Source organism: Desmodus rotundus, chromosome 3 (genome assembly GCF_022682495.2).
Source record: "Desmodus rotundus isolate HL8 chromosome 3, HLdesRot8A.1, whole genome shotgun sequence".
Lineage (NCBI taxonomy): Eukaryota > Metazoa > Chordata > Mammalia > Chiroptera > Phyllostomidae > Desmodus > Desmodus rotundus.
This window is the reverse complement of record NC_071389.1, coordinates 29582795-29599518: the sequence shown is the minus strand read 5'-3', so window position 1 is coordinate 29599518 and position 16724 is coordinate 29582795. Positions and strand designations below refer to the sequence as shown.

At 46.2% G+C, this 16724-nt stretch overlaps 1 long non-coding RNA gene and 1 other non-coding gene across 3 annotated transcripts; one reads left to right on the top strand and one right to left on the bottom strand.

The window, feature by feature from the left end:
* Nucleotides 1–3455: 3455 nt before the first annotated feature.
* Nucleotides 3456–3670, bottom strand: LOC112314695 (small nucleolar RNA U3). The gene has a single exon (XR_002975825.2). It is a non-coding gene; the product is annotated as a small nucleolar RNA U3 (small nucleolar RNA).
* A 330-nt stretch (nucleotides 3671–4000) lies between these two features.
* On the top strand, nucleotides 4001–12976 carry LOC123480828 (uncharacterized). 2 transcript variants are annotated; one of them, XR_008426464.1, is made up of 5 exons: nucleotides 4001–7522; nucleotides 8583–8726; nucleotides 9564–9674; nucleotides 10630–10839; nucleotides 12266–12976. It is a non-coding gene; the product is annotated as an uncharacterized lncRNA (long non-coding RNA). The 2 variants fall into 2 exon arrangements; XR_008426463.1 differs by having other exon boundaries at nucleotides 4001–8726.
* Nucleotides 12977–16724: the final 3748 nt, after the last annotated feature.

Sequence of the window (16724 nt, the reverse complement as noted above, 5' to 3'; positions counted from 1 at the left end):
TTAAGCACAATGATGGTACCATGGTTATGTGGGAGAATGTTCTTATTCTTGGGAGATGCGTGCTGAAATGCTTAGAGCTAAAGAGTGGTCATGTTTGCAACTTTCAAGTAGTTCAGAAAAAGCTAATGGCCCTGGCTGGTTCACTCAGTTGGTTACAGCGCTGTAACCATACGCCAAGGTTGTAGGTTCGATCCCTGGTCAAGGCACAAACAAGAATCAATCAATGGGTGCATAAATAAGTGGAATAACAAATCAATGTTTCTTTCCCCCTCCCCCTGTTCCTTTCTCTCTCTAAAATCAATTAAGACAAAACAAAACAAAACAAATAGATACAGAGAATAAGCTCATGATTGCCAAAGGGGAGGGGGCTGAAAAAAAAAAAACACCCCAGACCCAACTTTATGTTGTCTATAAGAAACCCACTTTATATATAAAGACCCATATAGAATAAAAATAAATGGATGGAGATGGATACACCATGCTGACACTAATCAGAAGAAAGTGAGAGTAGCTATGTTAATTTTAGACAGTGCAGATTTTAGAGTGAGGGAAGTTACTAGAAATAAGATTTGTTTTAAAATAATCCACTGGGCAAGGGGTGACGGGTGGGGATACAGGAAGTAGTGGTGGTGATGATTTGAAATGGCATCCTTGCACTCAACTTTTGTTTACTTTAAACTTTATATTTAACAACAATGAAAAAGAAGAGAAGATGGGTTGAGGGTTTGAGAAACTAAAGTAAAAACCGAGAAATCCATGAAGAGACAGAAGGTGGTTGGGAACCACTTGTGGGAAGACTGACTGCAGTCAGAGTGGAAGAGGGTCAGGCGCCTCGAGAGGGGGTGAGGCTGAGGGAGAGACTGTCTTACCTGTGCTCACCACTTCCCCTTCCCTCCCGACCCCCTCCCCAGGGTCCTGGGTGGATCCTTACCTGCCCCATTGCCTCAGTCCATACATGGGTTGAATACCAGAATGATTACAGCCAAAATGAAAAGATGAGCAGTAAGACTAGAATGAGGATTCATCCAAAAGGCATCAGGAAGTGATAAAACAAATGAGCAGTTGTTTGTGACGCAACTGTTGGAGGGTAATACACTGGCCATTCCCCACCCACTTCTTCCTTACTCATCTCCACACTGGAGACTAAAAAAGCCACCTACTCCCATAAGACTGTCAGCTGGCTTCTCAAAAGAAACGTTGCAGGCTAGAAGGGACTGGCCAGAAACATTCAGAGTCATGAAGAGCAGGGACCTACAGCCAAGATTGCTCTACCCAGCAAAGATACCATTTAGAATTGAAAGGCAGGAAAAGAGCTTCCCAGAGAAGAAAAAACTGAAGGAGTTTATTATCACCTAACTATTACTATATGAAATGTGAAAGGGACTTATTTAAGGAAAAAGAAGATCAAAACTATAAACAATAAAATGGCAATAAATACATATTTACCAACAATTGAATCTAAAAAACAAAGCAAACAAGAACAGAGAGAATCGTGGATACAGAGAGCATTTTGACGGTTGCCAGATTTGGAAGGGCAGTGTGGGGAAATAGGTGAAGAGGTGAGGGGATTAAGAAGTGTAAATAGGTAGTTACAGAATAGCCATGGGGATGTAAAGTACAGTACAGGAAATGGAGTAGCCAACGAACTTATACACATGACCCATGGACATGACCAATGGTGGGGGGACTTCCTGAGGGAGCAGGGGGAGCTGGGTGGAGAAGGGACAAAGGGGGAAGGATTGGGCAACTGTAATAGTATAATCAATACAATATACTTTTAAAAAGTAAAAAAATAAAATAAAATGAAAAATAAAAACGCCACATACTTGCTCTCCCGGATTCTCATGCAATTAGTCAGTCATGTGACACCCAGTTCTGGCCAGAGATAGAAGTGGGAGTGTTCTGGAGGACTTCTGGGCAGGACAGTTTCTTTTCTTTTTTAAAGATTTTATTTATTTATTTTTAGAGAGAGGGGAAGGGAGGGAGAAGAGAAACATCAATGTGAGGTTGCCTCTCACACACCTCCCACTGGGGACTTGGCCCATAACCCAGGCATGTGCTCTGAGTGGGAATTGAACCAGTGACCCTTTGGTTCACGGGCCGTCGCTCAATACACTCAGTCACACCAGCCAGGGCTTATGTTTTCTTTAACCTGAAGCAGAATACATTCTTAACTGAAAATATTTCTGATACCTTGTTCAATAATTTTGGGGGAAAGCTACAAGGTTAGGATTCAAAGAAATAAGAGAGACGTGGGGTAAAGGCAGAAGCCAAGGAAAAAGATATTTATAGAGTATTTAAAAATACTAGTTGTTTGTCTTTCCAACTTGGGTCTGGCAGAATGGCTCTTGCAAAGAAGGGTGGCGAGAAGGAAGGCTGTTCTGCCATCAATGAGGTAGCGACCAGAAAATACACCATCGACACTCACAAGCACATCCATGGAGTGGATTTCAAGTAGTGTGCCCCTTGGGAACTCAAAGAGATCTGATATTGGCCATGAAGGAGATGGGGCTCCAGATGTGCACATGGGTACCAGGCTCAAAAAAGCTGCCTGGGCCAAAGGGTTGAGGAGTGTCCCACTCCGTATCCCAGTGTGGTTGTCCAAAAACCACAATGAGGATGAAGATTCACCAGACAAGGTCTAGGCTTTAATGACCTACATACCTGTAACCCCTTTGAAAAAGCTACAAGTAATGTGGATGAGAACTAATTGCTGATTGTTGAGTAAAGTTATGAAACTGCCAGAAGAAAAATTATTTGAAAGTCTTAATGAGCTAGACAAACCTGTTGAGAGTGATAAAAATATGCAAATGAACGAAATACAGAATGAAAGAGGGGATAAATGGACAGACACAACATAGATAAAAAATAGTTAAAAAAAAATTAATGAACTTTGCCCTGGCTGGTGTGGCTCAATGGATTGAGCACAGGCCTCCAAACCAAAGTTTTGCCAGTTCGATTCCCAGTCTTGGGTACATGCCTGGGTTGAGGGCCAGGTCCCCATGGGGGGGTACACGAGATGCAATCCCCCATTGAAGTTTCTTTCCCTTTCCTTATATAAAACCCTACAAAACTAATTACAAAAATTGTCCTGGCTGGTGCTGACTTCCTTGGTTGCAGGGTGGATTCCTGGTTTGGATACACACAAGAGACCAACCAATGGATGCACAAATGGGTAAAATAGTAAAGTGATATTTTCTTCTACAAGATGATGAATTTTCCAAAGTTCAAAAGGTAAAATTACACTTTCATAATCAAAACAAGCCAGAGTTAAAAATCTTTTGAGTCTGGGTTAGTGACACTGATGAAAACACAGGCATGGTATAAGTACCTTAAATAAACTTAAGACCGGATTAAGTTGCTTGAGATAAAAAAGCCCAATACACTGAAAAAAGCTAACTACATATCTAAGTGATAACAAAATATTCTATTTTTTGAGACTTCAAAAAAAGAAAACCACTCAGACGGTGTTCTCCCCCTCTTGCTTTCTCCAAGGAGAAAGAAGAACGATCATCAATGGCAAGTGGCAGTTGCCGAAACAACACCAAGAGCCGGCTTCACGCTCAGGAGAGAACACTCCATCTCCTCCTCGTGGTTTCGGGTACTCTACACGTTCAGAGAAACTTCTCTAGTAACAAACTATAGAAATGATCCCTGAAAGTATAGTCTTAACGGTAAGTTCTCCGCCTTTGCTAGGTCTATGGCAGCCATAAACTTTATAGTCATGGTAAGGTAGTTTCCCTATTTCTGGTTCCCCTGGCAAAGAGAGAGGCTTTCCAATATGTACAGTCTTTCAAATGCTATCCTTTAACAATGAATGTTAACATTTTAAGTGCAAATTAAATTTTAAATGGAAAAAACCCAGCTACTTTATTAACATAATACTGAATGACAGCCAATCACAATCCGCATCATTACAGCCCAGGCGGCGTCCCCACAACAGTTCCGGTGAAACGGCCTCGCCCCGGAAGCTGCAGGAAATGACGCGCTTCTCCTTAGTGACAGTCCAGCTGGCTCCAGTGACCAGAAGAACTGCCACGCTATAGCTGTCCCAAGAATTGGACTTTCAAACTCTGATGAATTAGAGACAGGTCACCGTGACTGCCGGGGAGGGGAGCTGGTGGTTGGGAACCAGCGCTGGGGAACAATCCTTTGGGGTTTTGTTTTGTGTTTTTGGTATTATGTTTGTAACGTGTGGAACGAGGTCCGAACGGGACCGGTGTAGGCTGAGAAGCTCCCAACCCCCGATAAGCCTAGCTTGGGGCCGGGGGAGAGCAGCAGCACAGCGATGAAGAGTGAGTTTGCATATAAATAACAGCAGGCTAGCACAGAGAAATGCTCGTTCTGATTGCTGTGCCACCCGAGGCTGGGCCTTAACTTTAACTTGCAGCTCTTTAGGGGAGAGGGATCACCCTGCCTGGAGAGGCGGGAAGCGTTTCCACCGCTGGCCACGCCTGCCCGGACTGGTAACCGGTAGGGGGAGGGAAAGCTTTACCACTGCCGCACGGAAAAGCAGGGAACTGCCGGGAGATGCGAGACTTCCTGGGAGCGTGGAAGAGTCGGGGGGAGCGTTTAAACTGGGTGCCCGTGGTATTGCGATCGCTAGAGCTGGAGAGCACAGAGGCCCCGCTGGTGCTGCTGCAAATTGCGGGAGCTGAGCGGAGCTTTCTGCGACACGGTTCCTCTGACTGGCCTGGTTTAGCAAGCGGAGGCCCGACTGGGTGTTTTTGGCTGTTTCAGGGATTTGGGGACTTAAAAACAGAATTCCGCCATCATTCTAAATCTGTATAACTTTTAATAAATACTCCCTTTTCACCTGACTGCCATTGGGAGTTGTGTTTTCGGCAACGGGCAATAGAACCCCAAATCTGTTCTAGAAACTTACAGTCTGACGTTCTGTTTCGTGTTCACTTTCTGAGTTCTTAAAGATAGTTGGTGGATTTAACATTAAGACAAAGTTAACATTTATTGGAAATACATCTCATAATGAAATGAACAACTTTTTTTCAGTTGGTTCACATGGAGTAACAGTTTGTTACGAATTCTATTCCTATTTTTGCTTTCAAAAGTGGAAGATCTGAGAAACCTTAAATACATAGCTGGGAACTGGAGTTTTTTAAAGGTCACTATATTATGTCCCAGGTGGTTTATTATAGTGGGTGGTTAGTTAGGTATTAGCAAGAGGGAAGGGAGCAATAAGTGGGACCTTGCCTTCTTGTGCTACAAGGTAGTTTCTTCACTCTTGCTTACCCCCTCCTACTGCCTCTCTTCCCCACCTCTGCCGCCTTGGCTGCCTTGCTGCATTGCCAGCCCGGTCCAGCTCTGGATCCGGAGCTTCCCTAAGCTCTACTTTCCTTCGAAACCTTCCCTCTGCTCCCTCCGCACAGCCAGACTGGCTGCCCAGCCCAGCCTAACCCCGCTCCCCTTCCGACTCTCACTCACCTCCAGCCTCTCCTGCGCCTCTCTAGCCTGCACACTGGCATCGCGACCCTGTCCCAGGTGGTCCGGTGCGATGGGGGACACCGCAAGCCTCAACACCCACCTGGGGCCTGCGCCCCGTGCTGCGGGCTTTTGCTGCAACTGCTGCTGCTCATCTGGGCCGCGGGACGGCGCGGGCCCAGGGCACCCAGTTCCCTGAGCTGTGCAGTTAAACCCCTGGAATCGTGCCTCCAAAGTCTGAACATTCCCAGACCCCAGCTCTCAATACTCCTACAGGCTTAGCCCTGGCCAGGTGGCTCAGTCTGTTGGAGCGTTGTTCGGAACACCAGAAAGGCTGCAGTGGGATTTGGGTCAGGACAATATTTAGGCTGAGGGTTCACTGCGGTGCCTGTGAGAGGCCTGCGATCTATGTTTCTCTCCCTTCCTTCCTTTCTAAAATCAATACAGGTATCCTCCGGTGAGGATAAAAAAGCAAAAGGAGAAAAATAACACATGACCAAGGGTAGATGGAGGACATACCAACTTCAGAAGAGTGGGTGGGCCCTGGCTAGTGTGGCTCAGTGGACTAGTGTCCACCTGGGAACTGAAAGGTGGTAGGTTTGATTCCCAGTCAGGGCACAGGCCTAATTTGCAGACCAGGTCCAGGGTTGGGGGCATGCAAGAGGTACTCAGTTGGTGTTTCTCTCCCTCTCTTTCTCCCTCCCTGCTCTCTAAAAGTAAGTAAAAATAAAGAAAAAAATTGTAGGTAGCACAGGAGATGGTGGGGAGCAAATGGGATTGTGGGTGTACAAAAGCAGGCTTCAACTGTATATACAAGGTTTGGTTTTGTTTGGTTTTACAGAACCACCCCAGCTGTGGCTGATGTGGCTCAGGATTGAGCGCCAGCCTGTGAACCAAAAGGTCACTGGTTTGATTCCCAGTCGGGGCACATGCCTGGGATGCAGGCCAGGTCCTTAGTTGGGGGCGTGTGAGAGGCAACTGATTGGTGTATCTCTGGCACGTCGTTTCTCTCCCTCTTTTTCTCCCTCCCTCACTCTCTCTCTAAAAATAAATACTTTTTTAAAAAGAAAGAAAATGAACCCACACTTCTATTTTCAAAAGTTTTTTTTTTAAAAAGGTTTTAATTATTTTTAAAGAGGGAAGGGGAGGGAGAAAGAAAGGGAGAGAAATATCAATGTGTGGTTGCCTCTTGGCACCCCCAACTGGGGACCTGTCCCGCAACCCAGGCATGAGCCCTGACTGGAATTGAACCCAGAGACCTCTGGTTCCCAGGCCTGCAATCAATCCACTGAGCCACACCAGCCAGGGCTCTTTTTTTTATGAGTTTAAATCCTTGATGGGCATAGTCTGTCTAATGGCCTTAGCAGGAAGGTTGTTTCAGACTTTGGCACAAACCTCACCGCTGTTTTCGTGGGCTCAGATCACCTTTCCCAGATCACTTTGGGTATGTCACTGTGTTCTTTCCTTTGTACACATAAGCATATCTCTTGCCTAGAGATAATTCAGTTTTATCAGGGGTATTGCAGTGTGAACAGCGGTGAACAAAGACCGGGCGCTAATCTGGATGCTAAGACGAGAAGCAGGGTACTCGGCAGCACCAGGCTGAAGAGCCCGGAGCTGGGCTTTCTCATCATATTTATTGAGCAGAAAAAGAATGAGGGCGGATAGCAACACATTCAAAGCAAAAGACAAATGTGATCAATCACATACACTCCCAGCAAGTTTAGGCTCCAGTGCATAGATAGCCAAGGCCGTTGCAGGCCTCCAGCAAACTCCAGGGAACAAGCAAGGTGGTTCAGTTCCTGGCGGCCTGCCTCCAAGATAAGCCTGCCCGCCAGCTCACCGGCCGCGTCAGGGTGAACAGCACTTTCCTTGTTGCCCTTCATTTCACCAGACCCCTACGTGAGAACAACTCACTTCCCAAGGCCTTCCTCCTCATTTCCCCCTTTTTATCTTTGCTGGATTTTGTGTAGCATAAGCGAAAAGACAGCAGCCCTTTTTGTTCTTTTCTTCAATGTTTCGACCAGGTGCTGAAATAACATCATGGAAGGCGAATCTTACCACGGTTGATTCAGGTTCACAGGTAACCAAAGTCCTGTGCCAGCCTTGAGAATATAAATGCTATCTTGAGATTGATCAAAAAGAATAGAAGAATTGAGGCAAGTATATACTAGCAATTATGACAGGTGATGGAGTAATTACGCGAGTGCCACTGGGCAGGCCCGACCATAATAGATAGGGTAGTCTAACACAAGCCGACACATAATGAGTAGTATTCTTACTAAATTCTAAGTTAGTTTGATTAGTATTAACATTCTTCCATAGGTGCCCTTTCCAAGCTGCCATATAGCCTAAGGCCGAAACCAGTTTCCACAAATGTTGTTTTGGGCCACCGGGTGAATGCGGAGCACTAGGGGCCACGCCTCCTCCGTGCCACACAACAGATCCATTTCCATTTGTCTAATAGTATTGGTTCCATTCCTCTGTCATCGCGAATCTCTTCCTTGCCCTGCCACCCGAGCAGAGCCATGAGGGCTCCAATCAAGGATGCTTCCTTCAGAAGTGTTAATTAAAACTCGGGCACATTCTCCTCTACAGACCTCCCAATGCACCCATTCACTGATGTGTGCAGCGGTAGGGGTCTGGCATGGAGGAATGTCGGGAGGTGCAAGACTTTCTTCCCTTCTATTACCTTTAAACCCATGTCCTTGCAAAAGAAATATTTTTCTTCAGCTGCCATCTTTCCAAGTGCTGTTTTTAACAACAGAAGGCCATACCTGTGCCTGACTCTTAAGACAGTGGGTCCCATTTCCAATACATGTAGGTAACCCTTCTATCCTACCTCATAGTGATTCACTTTTGTTCCCTCCTCACCTGGCACTAATGGTCCTCTAATACCATGCGGCCCTGGCGACCATGAACTTCCATTAACGTAAATGGGAATAATACTATCCCACCAATGCACTCCTCTGTTAATAGGGGGGTTAGGAATATAAGCCCAATAACTATAGTTAGTAGCACTACTTACCGGCAGAGAAAGCAACGCAATCATGGCCAAAAACAAATTAGTGGCTGTTCTAGCCTGGCCAGTGCATTCTAACATCCTTTCCCCTTCACTTGTTAACTTTTTGATTTGCCCCCAGGACGGAAGCGGAGCGCCCCGGGTACGGGGCAGAGGAACTCGGTCAGTGGTCCTCCCCAGAGTAAGACGTCGCATGTTATCTACTGGAGGGTCCCAGTTGAAACATCTTTGCCGATTCATTCCCGAGGTTTAATGTGCCTGGCAGGTAACCAAATTTCTTCTCCTAATTCTGAAATGACACAAGCAAAACCCTGGCCCCATCTTTTGACAAAGCCTTTTCCCATCTTTTGACAAAGCCTTTTCCCATGGATCATTAATATTTTCGTAGAACACAGGTTGGTGAAGAACTGAGGGAGTTTCCCTGACCCCATGTCTCTCAGCTGCAGATCGACTGTCTGCTCCAACATTCAAAAAACTGAGAGTGAAAGAGCTGAACAAAGTCTCACTCGAGGTGATACTAATGATCCCTTATCTCACCCTTTTTGTTTTTGCAACGTATCTTTTGAGATTCTATGACTTCTTTCAATAATAGCTTGACCTTGAGGACTGTAAGGGACACCTGTAGAATGTTGGATATTCCATTCCTTAAAAAAGCTTTGTAATTTTATAGACAAATGGGCAGGAACATTATCAGTTTTAGTTTGCTGAGGAAATCCTGAAACATGAAAGGCTTCATATAAGTGTTGAATGATATGAGAGGCCTTTTCTCCACTTAATGCTGTAGCCCATGGCATTCCTGAGTAAGTATCAATTGAACAGTGTACATACGAAAGCTTTCCAGAAGAGGGGGCATGGGTAACATCGATTTGCCATAACATATTGGCTTTATCCCCCCTGGGATTTACTCCGGGAGGATAAGGATTTGCCTGAACAATACTCCATTGAGGACATTGTCTTAGAATTGTTGGGGCCTGTCCATGAGTAATAGCAAATTTTTTAATAAGACCTGCTTTGTTGGTATGTGTTTTTTGATGAAACTTGGAGGCTAATTCCACTGATCCAATCAACAATTGATCAATAATGTCATTATTTCGTGCCATAGGTCCTGGAGGTGCCGTATGGGCTTGGGAATGAGTGATGACAATTGGATCTGTTCTGCCCCAGAGGAGATGTTGCAGTTCTGAAAACAACCTGGTAATTGCAGTCGCATCAGGTATTAATGTCACTGTTTCAATATTCAACTCAACTTGTTCTACCTACTGAGAGTCAGTACCAATATTAACGGCATCCGAGATACTGTAAGTAATAGAATAATGGCGCTTATTTCTGCTTTCTGAACCGAGTTGTATGGCGTTTGCATCACTTTTGTGGCTGGCCCATGATATCCAGCCATACCTGTTTTGTTGGCATCGGTATAATACGTGTCAGCTTTAGGTACAGGCTGTAGTTTAACTTTTCTAGGTAATATCCACTAAGTCCTCTTCAAAAATGTAATTCTTTTATCCTTTGGATAGCTGTTATGAATTCTCCCAATAAAATCACTGAGTGCTATTTGCCAGTTATCTGAGAGTTCATAGCTTTGCCTGATCTCGTCCTGTGTTAAGGCTACAAGATCTCTCTAGGATCTTGAGCTATTAGTTGTCTTAATCTTAAACATCCTTTGATGATCAAATTAGCAATTTTAAGGAGATAGGTAGATAACCTTTTAGTATCTTTGTGTGGCAAAAATAACCGTTCCAAAATTTTTTTATCTTGCCAAATAATTCCTGTGGGAGAGTGACTGGAAGGAAAAATAATAAGACTGGTAGGTAAATACGGATCAATCCTATCTAAATAAGCATTTTGCATTTGCTGTTCAATTATTGCTAATTCTTCTTTGGCTTCTGTTGACAAAGTGCTGGGACTATGAAGATCAGGATCGCCTTGCAAGGTTAAAAACAAATTTTGCAACATATAGGTAGGAATACCTAATGAAGGTCTGAGCCAATTAATGTCTCCCAATAGTTTCTGAAAATCATTAAGAGTCTTCAAATGATCCATTCTTAGTTGTACCTTTTGAGGAAAAAATTTTCGTTCCTCAATCTTGGTGCCTAAAGAGTTAAAAGGTGAAGTTTGCTGAATTTTTTCTGGAGCTATTATTAACCCATACTTCGCTAATTCTTTCATAGCTATCTGAAACGTCTTTGATAGAATATCTTTGTCTTCATGGGAGAATAAAATATCATCCATATAATGAATGATCAAAGCTTTCGGAAACTGTTTCCTTATTTCCTGTGAAGGTTGATGCACATAATATTGACGAAGTGTAGGACTGTTTAACATCCCTTGTGGCAATACCTTCCAGTGATACCTCTTTACAGGCTGATTATTGAGTACAGGTATAGTAAAAGCAAACTTTTCTCCGTCTTGCTCTTGCAAAGGAATGGTGAAAAAACAATCTTTTAAGTCAACCATGATAATATGCCAATTTTGAGGAATCATACTAGGCTGTGGCAGACCCTGCTGTAAAGGTCCCATAGGTTGAATTACTTTATTTACTTTTCTTAAGTCAGTTAACATCCTCCTCTTCCCTGATTTTTTCTTTATGACAAAAACTGGAGAATTCCGAGGGCTAGTAGTCTCTTCAATATGTCCTGTTTCTAATTGTTCTTTCACTAATTGGTTTAAGGTTTCAAGCTTCTCTTTGTTTAGAGGCCATGACTCAACCCAAATAGGAGTATCTGTTGACCATTTCAGAGGTAGGGCGAAGCTCCCAACAATGGCCCCTACTCTAAATTTGGAAAGCTAAGTCCTGGTTGAGTTGACTGTGTCAACATAGCCTTCACAGGTTTGGACACAGTGGGAATCTGGAGACTTGCTCCCCATTGTGTAAGCGAGTCTCTACCCCAGAGATTAATATTGATGGCAGCAACATAAGGTTGCAGCTGGCCAGTTTGTCCCTCTGGTCCAATACAGATCAAAGTGTCCTTGCTTTGCTGAATTTCTGCTAATGTTCCAATTCCTGTGAACTGAGCTGAAACAGAGACTAAGGGCCAATGTTGAGGCCAAGCAGACTTGGAAATGATGGAGACATCTGCTCCAGTGTCCAACAACCCTTGGAAAGGTTGGCCATTAATCATCACTGTTAATTGTGGCCTTTGTCCAAGATGAGTCTGCCAAAAACCTGACGTATCAGTGCTGCCAAACCCTCCCTTTCTTTTCTCTGGAATAGCCTTGGAAGCAATATGAGGGAGCAAAAGCAATTGAGCAATTCTTTGACCGGCTTCCAGTTGCACAGGAATGGGAAACTCATCATAACAACAATCTCTCCAGTATGGTCACTATCTATGACCCCGATGTGTACTAAAATTCCTGTACTAGTTAAACTACTTCCGCCTATGATTAAACCTACAGATCCTTTAGGTATGGGTCCATAAATTCCCGTAGCGACCTTCTGAACTCCCAGATGAGGAAGAATACGGCAGTTATCAGCAGCAGGTCAATCTCATGCCGCGCTGCCAAGGGTAGCGTGGTCAAGATCATCGATTATCCGTCGCTGTTTATTTGAGTTACTGGGGAAATGACTGGAAATTGGAAGCTCGTATTGTTTATTCTTGGGCCCTGAGCTTTTGGACCTTCCCCCAGTTTCCCCGCCGCTGAAGAGGCTGCCCCGCCTTATTAAATTTAGAGCGGCACGCACTGGCCCAGTGCGTACCTTTACCACACACAGGGCATAGTCCGGGAGGAGTAGCTTTTGCAGGATTATTACTCCCATCTCTTTGTCCCTTTCTACAATCTTTTTTCACATGTCCCATCTTCCCACAGGCAAAACAGCGCGTTTTGTTTTTGTTGAACGACGTCTGCAACGCAGCAGCCGGTAAATCAGCTTTATGGGAAGTGGAGCCAATATCCATACGAGCAGTAACGTACTCCTCCGAGGGAGCCCCTTGAGCTTTTAATGGACCGACAGCTCTTTGACACTGAGGATTAGCACTTTCAAAAACCAAGGTCTGCATAAGCAAATTTCTAAGGTCAGGGTGAGGGACTGTTTTGTTAACTGCATCTTGCAATCGAGCCAAAAAATCTACTACGGCTCCTTAGGAGATTGTAAAAGTTTTCATGGAGGATTTGGCTGTCTCGCGCGGACTCTCCACTTTATCCCAAGCTCTCAAGCAACAGAGCCTGACTTGCACAACGGATGCATCATCGTACTGCAGTTGCTGTCTAACTCCAAAGTACCTTCCAGACCCAGGAGGTTGCTCAGCAGTTATGGGAACATTACAGGCTTGCTTTTGACGAGCCATCTGTTCAGCTTCATCTTTCCACCAAGTTTTGAATTGCAGTAAGGCCTTAGCTTCCAAAATAGTTCTTGTCAGAAGTTCCCAATCGTAAGGAGTTAGTCTGTGTTCTGCAGCCAGCCCCGGCAAAAGCCCTTTCACATAAGTAGATTGCCTTCCATATTGAACTACAGCCTGTTGCAAATGTTGTACTGATTTAAAGGTTAATGGAACATGAATAAATCGAACTTGTCCTTGAGGATTCTGTGCATTTGGGGGGATCTGTTGAACTGTTCCTGGGAAAGCCGGATAACCCAAAGGGGTGACCGAGGCTTCCATACCACCTCCACGTCGTCCCTCTAAAACAGCCTGCGTAACGGGAGTCACAGGGGCAGTGACGCTGGTGCCAGAAAACCCTTCGTAAGAAGCACAGGAGGAGCTGAAGGGGTTAAAGGCAACTCCTCCAATTTAGGCCCCAACGTTTCTTTTTCCTTTTCTACTTTCTTCTCAGGAGCCTGAATTGCTTTCATTAACTTACGCATATCTTTTTTAAGACTTTTTATTTCTTGTCTTAATTTCTCTTTCTCCTCCTGACTCTCCGAGTCAGAGTTCAAGGCTTGTGGCGCCGTAAACACTCTTTTCCTTTCTCTTTGGGTGGCATTTTCTTCGACAAACAAATTCTCAAGATGCAACATTTCCCAGCTTTTATGTCTCTGAGCCACCGGTTTCAACACCGGGCGACACCGCCGGAGGCAGGAGCAGGCCCTGGAGAGCCGAGCCCCAGTTTTACGATCTTCGCTGTCTGTCCCCGCGCGAGGCTGACGACGAGCTGACTCTTCGGAGTCGGACTGCAGCGGCTCCGGAGCCGAAGAAACGAGCTTACAACGCGACCACCCTGACGAAGGGATTCGCCCCACGCCCCCTGCTCTGGCTGATGCGCGCGGCACAAAGCCGCACAACTTGTCCCCAAACCTCCAAATTTAAAGCGACCTTTCCCGATGGCTGAAACCAGTGACGATGCTTTTGAATCAAGGAAAACAATTCCTCGAAACTTTTTTGTTTCACTTTACTCCCGAGCCCTTTAAGAGCGTTGGTAAGAGCTGGAAATACTGCAGCTCGGCTGACGGGGAACTGCCCACGACTCCGCCCTCTGTTTGCTGGGGGTCCCGCTTACCTCCGAGCGGACGCCCGCGGGCCCGGCCAGCCCGGGTGGCTCGGTCGCCCCAGGCCGCCAGGGCGCCAGCTGTTGCAGTGAGAACGGCGGCGAAGCAAGACCGGGCGCTGATCTCGATGCTAAGACGAGAAGCAGGGGACTCGGCAGCACCAGGCTGCAGAGCCCGGAGCTGGGCTTTCTCATCATCTTTATTGAGCAGGAAAAGAATGAGGGCGGATAGCAACGCATTCAAAGCAAAAGACAAATGTGATCGATCGGTACACTCCCAGCAAGTTTAGGCTCCAGTGCACACGTAGCCAAGGCCGTTGCGGGCCTCCAGCGAACTCCAGGGAACAAGCAAGGAGGTTCAGTTCCTGGCGGCCTGCCTCCAAGACAAGCCTGCCCGCCAGCTCGCCGGTCATCAGGGTGAACAGCCCTTTCCTCGCTGCCCTTCATTTCGCCAGACCCCTGCGTGGGAACAGCTCACTTCCCAAGGCCTTCCTCCGCACAGGGGCGTAAACACCGTCAATTTTCTGAAGAGCTGTGTGCTCCCCAGGGTTCCGAGACCCAGCCTAGAGCGAGCAAAAAGGGCCTTGGACCTCATCCTCCCCGACAGGTTGTGGTTTAGCAGTCCTGTGCCCCGCAGTCCTCCATGGGCTCCAACGCGGGAGAAAGGGAGCCATGTAAGGTTTTGTTTGCTTGTCACATTGGAAGAAATGTCCATCTCCGTTAAATCTGCGTATCAGGTGTTTTTGTCCTCTACACTTTTCTGTGGAGTTGGAATTAGTTCACGACGAATTTTTAAAGTGATAGTGAAAGAGAAGAGAGGAAGTTGAGTAAGGGGAAGATGAAGAACTTCAGTATAGAAGTTAGGTCACCTCCTCGAGGACACGCACACACAGTGAAGTCGGATGTGTGGATCAATTTCAAGATGTGTGAAGCAGTTTAGAAAATCACAGGAGTCACTTGTAAAAGTCTAATATAAAAATTAACTCAGAATTGTACCAGTTGATGGAAATGCATCCACAGTAAAGATTATGAAGTTTCTTAAGGTGAAGCTCAGTGCAAACGAACTGTTCAGCATGAGAAGTTCCATTTGTTCTCTCGTGGCTGCAGGAAAGTTTGGTTTCTGTTTCGGAAAACAGTTCTGACAGGACTCTCTATTAAAAACAGAGTGAAGTTTTGTTTTTGTTGTGGTTGATCACTGTTTTCCGTGAGGAGAACGGAGAACATGGTTGGGCGGAGCAGCAGGTCTACCAGCTCCTTTCCTCGCCCTTCCCTCCCCCCTTTCTTTGTCAGTCGGGAGATAATGGAGCCTCCTTGGTCTTCAGGGAAGAACTAGTCAGTTGAGAGGACAGACAGCTGGTGCCGCTGAGGGGGATGAATGGAAGCAGCACCATTTTGTGGGCTTGGGCTGGGCCACAAGCCCTAGGGGAGCCGGGCTTTGCTGGGAGGAGGTAGAAGCTGGCGGCTGTTAGGTTGCAGGGTGGCAAGATGAGGGAAATAAGTGGTTTGTGCTTTATCAGCGAAATCTGCTGAGAGAGTCGGGAGCAGGTGCTGGTTGGTTTCTGTGAGAGAAGGTCTCGCACACGGGTGCCTGGGGAGTGGGAAACGGCGGGCCGACAAGAGATGTGTCAGGTGATGCAGTGGGGCCTCCATCAAAGGCTTGGCTCAGTTGTCTGATTTTTCCAGCAGTTCTGCTGCTGTAGGACAGATTGGGGCTTTCCCAGCTGCTGAAAGGTAGAGGAAGAGGGAGGACGAGGAGGGTGAGTGAAGAAGGAACCGCTGCGGAATGACGAAGGGGCCCAGCTCCATAAACGATCATCATGGTGATGGAGTTATTACCTGCGCTGCTTCCCTCCCCTCCTTCCACTTGTCACCAGGGGGTCAGAGTCTGGTCCTTCCTCTCCTCCTTCTCCCACCCCTCCTCCCTGCTCTTGTTTAGTTCCCCTCTCCTGGATCTTCACTCTCCCTCCGTACTGGTTACTTCCCATCAGCGTTTAAACAAACATGTTCAACATTCTCCTAATATTAACAAAAGTTGGGGGAAGGCTGCCTTTATTAATCTCAGAATATTACCACCCATTGCTCCCCTGTTTGCAAGTCTCACGGGGCCCCTTAGAGTTCATGAGATGCCCGTCTGTGAGGGGAAAGGAAAAGGAGAGAGTGCGCACTGGGGTGTTAAGTCTTGAGGCTTTTAAAGGCTGGGAACTTAGGGGATGTGTCAAGGAAGGATCTCAATAGAATATTGGTCAACTTGCCAGGTGTATCCTCTCAGGGTCTGGCCTCCACTTACTCGTTGGTACCAGAGCTGGGGGTGGGGAGGTCATTAGTCATTGCAGCTGGTCCTGGGGCCACCGGCCTGGGGTCACCAGTTTCGCTACTTTACTGGGCCTGATGCTGAAATAAAACTGAAGCCTAGATGTTATATTATGGAGGAAAGGCCAGAAGGTCTAAACACAGGATCCGTGCTATCCAGGGGAGGGAAGGCCAGTATGGGGCTGAGGTTATGGTCAGGGTTTTTTTTTTTTTTTTTTTTTTTTTTTTTTTTTTTAAGACAGAGAGGAAGGGAAGGAGAAAGGGAGAGAAACAGTGATGTGAGAGAGAAATATCTGGTTCATGCCCTAACCGGGACCAAAATGCAACCTAGACATGTGCCCTGACCAGGAATCAGACTGGCCACCTTCCACTTTGCGGACATCCATCCAACTGAGCCATGTGGGTCAGCACCCGGGGTCACTTTGGGACCTTGGTGGGCGCCTGGGGCTTTCTGCCTTGGTGATCTGTACCTGGCTGTAAACTGCTTGGCCATTTGGTTCACCTGTCTGCCACAGTCTCCCCATTCCACTTGGCA